This window comes from Amblyomma americanum, chromosome 5 (assembly GCF_052857255.1).
Source record: "Amblyomma americanum isolate KBUSLIRL-KWMA chromosome 5, ASM5285725v1, whole genome shotgun sequence".
Classification (NCBI taxonomy): domain Eukaryota; kingdom Metazoa; phylum Arthropoda; class Arachnida; order Ixodida; family Ixodidae; genus Amblyomma; species Amblyomma americanum.
The window spans coordinates 90949649-90954315 of record NC_135501.1 but is presented as its reverse complement, the minus strand read 5'-3'; the positions used below and the strand labels follow the sequence as shown (position 1 = coordinate 90954315).

The 4667-nt window shown below is 41.4% G+C and overlaps 1 non-coding gene across 1 annotated transcript; it reads left to right on the top strand.

Annotated features, from left to right (window-relative positions):
• Window positions 1-3597: 3597 nt before the first annotated feature.
• TRNAS-UGA (transfer RNA serine (anticodon UGA)) lies at window positions 3598-3671 on the top strand. Its single transcript has one exon. It is a non-coding gene; the product is annotated as a tRNA-Ser (tRNA).
• The last annotated feature ends 996 nt before the right edge of the window (window positions 3672-4667 follow it).

Here is a 4667-nt window from a genome sequence, read left to right as displayed (position 1 = left end):
AGCGCATATATTTATCATAGTATATGAGCACCGCTTCCAAAGACAAGATTGGTAAATGTTCAGTCGAAGGGATTCGTCCTCTGCAGCACGATTCCAGACAAAGGAATTACGCGACTCTTACGTGCCCTGGCTGCGCAACGGCAGAAACTTGATGGCAAGCGCTGATCACCTGGTTGCTAGAAAGCTGTCGTTAACAGGTTCTTTTGGCAAGTATTTGTGCCCGAAAGGCACAGTCGTCGGTTGGATCGAGTGCGCACTACAAGCTCCTCTCTCTTTCAAATGTAGTTGGTGACTTCAATTGCGGTCGCTGGCAAACGTAACAAAATGCGAGTCATTCATAAACTTCACCATTTGCTAACTCTGGAACCTAAAGTAAAAAAAATTGTTGAGAATAACCATACAGCAGTGAATAATTAGAGCGCCAAAAACCAGATAAGGAGAAGGTATAATGAAACTCGCCATCATTCTTAATCCTATGATGAGGCTGCTAGCTTCGGTTGACTGCTAGTGAAGAATGACCCTAGCTTAAGAAAAGTCGCTATGCATTCTAATATCTCATGACCACCGAACCGTATTCAAGACGTTTTTTTTTTGTAATCGAGAATTATAGGTGAATAAAAATGTAATATTTCGCTGATTGAGCAGGTCTTGTTTCCTTGATGGCACCATAGAACGCTCTCAGGATGTCATAAAACCAATATAATAAGAGTGGCATTACTATTACAGAGTCAACAATACTTCCTCTCTCGGAGAAGAACCACTACCCAGTTTTATATGCTGGTCCAATGTGTGTAATTTTGGGTACGTTTGGAACAGAACACGGTAAGAAATTTTTGTTACATATGCACTGCTTCATCATGCCACTATGAAAATTCGTGAAATATTATCATTATATATGTTTCGAAGATGTAAAGGCAAAACCGTTGAGATTTAGCGGACCTCTCAGGAAAAACTGCTTTATTCTCGCACAGCTTCCTCCCAAATCACAGCAATGGCTCCTTTCATAAAAGCTTTATCTGTGTAATAAAGGGCGGCGAAACAATTAGCGCCTAATAAGAAAAATGCGCTCCTCTCAGTTCACGATGTGAAAGTGCACATAATTCTTTAAAGGCTCGGTTAGCCGTACTTCAAACAAAATCACAGATGCATAAGCTAAGTGTCTTCATTGGCCTAGGAAGCGTGGCTGGCGTCCAGCGGGCAACTGTTCTGCCATTCTTGTTTTGCAGCGCTCTAGAGTATAATAAGTAGAACAACAAAAACAAAGAATGATGACCTGACGAAAAGTGAACACTCTATTTCTTGATTTTCTCTTCTCAGATTTAGTAAAAGTTCGGCGCCGGTGTTTGTGCACAACACAAAGCAGCTATTTATATGTCCTCTATATGGCTGCATTCGACGCAGTTAAACGCTGTTGATTTTATTCCGACTGTGTTACGAGCGCTTTTTCTCCGAGAATTTGCACTGAATCCGCACTTAAAGTTGAAGTTTTTATTTTTACACCCAAAAAAAACCGATTCATGCGCTAAATGTGCATCATCAAATCCTGGGATAATCTGGCTACTATCCCAGAAAGCAGAAACTACCTGTCTGCTAGGCTGTAAACGACCTGAGCATAAATTCATCCACAAATATAGTAATAGACGAGCAGTGGACAAATGCGACAAAACACGCGCATAAGAAGCCTAGAAACGCCCAGAAAAAACCGCAAGCAAAACAAGAGTTAACACTTATTGCTTACCACCTCTTTCCCTCTTTCCACCAACAATACAGACGATAGTGGAGAGCGCGATACCTGAATAAAGAAATAGCTGAAAAAACTATATAGAGGTCGCCATTGATGGCTGACTGCTGCAGATGTTATGATAATTTTTAATAAGCGGAAATTATTTCTTGATTGATTTGGTTTTCGTTTAGAGGGCTTAACGTCCCAGAGCGGTTCATTTGACCGCCCTCCTCTTTTCTTTCAGTCGAAAGGAAGAGTCTGGTCGCTCGCTGTTTGTCTCTTGTTTGACCTGCTTGTTTGCTCAAATATCGTGTACTCTTCTCCACCTGCATTCGTGGGCCGCGAACGCGGCTCTTTGCGATCAGAAATCCTCGTATCCTGATGAAGGACGGTCCACCATCCGACTTCATTCGTAAATCAAAGTTTGTTAAAGTGTGCTTTAGCTCTTTTGCAATGTTTTCAGCAGTCGAGTAAGTTTGTCACCACCGTAGCATGCGCGCGCGCGCACACACACACAGACACACACAGATATATATATATATATATATATATATATATATATATATATATATATATATATATATATATATATATATATATATATATATATATATATATATATATATATATATATATATATATATATATATATATATATATATATATATATATATATATGCCTTGTCTGCTAATAGCCTAACGGGGTCTCGGTTCTGGCAGTCTTGTTGCCATAGGTAGCATAAGAGGGCTCTCGCCGTTAGATGACGTTCTACGTCACATTCGCGGTATTGCAGGACGTGCTACGTCCACCGCTATGGACGAGGGTGGCGCTGGTGAACACTCTCAAGGTTCGCTTACAAGTAAGACATAAATACCAATAAGAGCAGCAGATTGGACAACCGTCACCGTAGCTCAGTTGGTAAGAGCACCGGACGCGATATTCGGAGGTCGTGGGTTCGGATCCCACCGGCGGCATGGTTGTTTTTTCTGCTGCTTTATAAGTAATTATCTTTAAACAGCGATCAATTTCCACTACAAATTATATAAAAAATAATAAAAAAAAAGATTAGAAAAATTCCCCTATGTGCCTTGGTTTCGTTGACTGTTAGCTTCCTTAATATGTTTGCCAAACGAGCCCCTCATTTCATATGCCTTCTCTGCTAATAGCCTAACGGGGTCTCGGTTCTGGCAGTCTTGTTGCCATAGGTAGCATAAGAGGGCTCTCGCACAGTTTCCGCCCTCGCCGTTAGATGACGTTCTACGTCACATTCGCGGTATTACAGGACGTGCTACGTCCACCGCTATGGACGAGGGTGGCGCTGGTGAACACTCTCAAGGTTCGCTTACAAGACATAAATACCCATAAGAGCAGCAGATTGGACAACCGTCGCCGTAGCTCAATTGATAAGAGCACCGGACGCGATATTTGGAGGTCATGGGTTCGGATCCCACCGGCGGCATGGTTGTTTTTTCTGCTGCTTTATAAATAATTTTCTTTAAACAGCGATTAATTTCCACTACAAATTATATAAAAAACAATACAAAACAGATTAGAAACATTCCCCTATGTGCCTTGGTTTCGTTGACTGTTAGCTTCCTTAATATGTTTGTCAAACGAGCCCCTCATTTCATATGCCTTGTCTGCTAATAGCCTAACGGGGTCTCGGTTCTGGCAGCCTTGTTGCCATAGGTAGCATAAGAGGGCTCTCGCACAGTTTCCGCCCTCGCCGTTAGATGACGTTCTACGTGACATTCGCGGTATTACAGGACGTGCTACGTCCACCGCTATGGACGAGGGTGGCGCTGGTGAACACTCTCAAGGTTCGCTTACAAGTAAGCCATAAATACCCATAAGAGCAGCAGATTGGACAACCGTCGCCGTAGCTCAGTTGGTAAGAGCACCGGACGTGATATTCGGAGGTCGTGGGTTCGGATCCCACTGGCGGCAGGGTTGTTTTTCCTGCTGCTTTATAAATAATTTTCTTTAAACAGCGATTAATTTCCACTACAAATTATATAAAAAATAATACAAAACAGATTAGAAACATTCCCCTATGTGCCTTGGTTTCGTTGACTGTTAGCTTCCTTAATATGTTTGTCAAACGAGCCCCTCATTTCATATGTGTTGTCTGCTATATATATATATATATAGGAAAAGAAAATGAGGCGCACCTTGGTTCCGGTGACTATTGGCTCCCTTCATAAGTGTGTAATAAATAAATATATATATATATATATATATATATATATATTAATATATATATATATATATATATATATATATATATATATATATATATATATATATATATATATATATATATATATATATATATATATATAGTGAAAAGGTCACAACTGGTTCGATTATCTAGGTTTATTCACCAACGGTTTCAGACGGTGGAACGTCCTTCATCAGGGTTAAGTCGAATACGAATACACAGATGTGCGCATTTACGGTCCTAAATGCAGAGGGAGAAGAGGCACTTTCTCTCTCTCTGTGTCGGCGTCCACTAAGGGGAAAGGAGCAAGGATGTGAAACAAGTTAAAAAAAGCTAGTTAAAATAGAGAGGTGACGGACATGCAGCAGAGCTGAGAGGGTTGGATTTTCGCCGAGAAGACTTAAGCAAGAGAGGTTTCCTTCTGCGGAAGCGATAAGTTCGAGCACAAGAGGAAAATAAGGAAAACACGGAAAACAAGAAAAGAACAAAAAGGAAAACACCAGAATACACTGAAATAAAACAAAAAGGCGCACACAGCATGACCAGCTCCCCAGCGGTGCAGATGTTAAGAACTTTTGTAATGTAATTTACTGTCAGCTGTCAAGACCGCGTCATTTCGCACTGTTCAAGAGGCACCAGTGACCGCTACGAGGGCGGCGTGTCGCCTCAGCGGCGGAAAAGCGGTCGTCCAGACGCCGTGTGGAAACCCGATCCCGCAACTA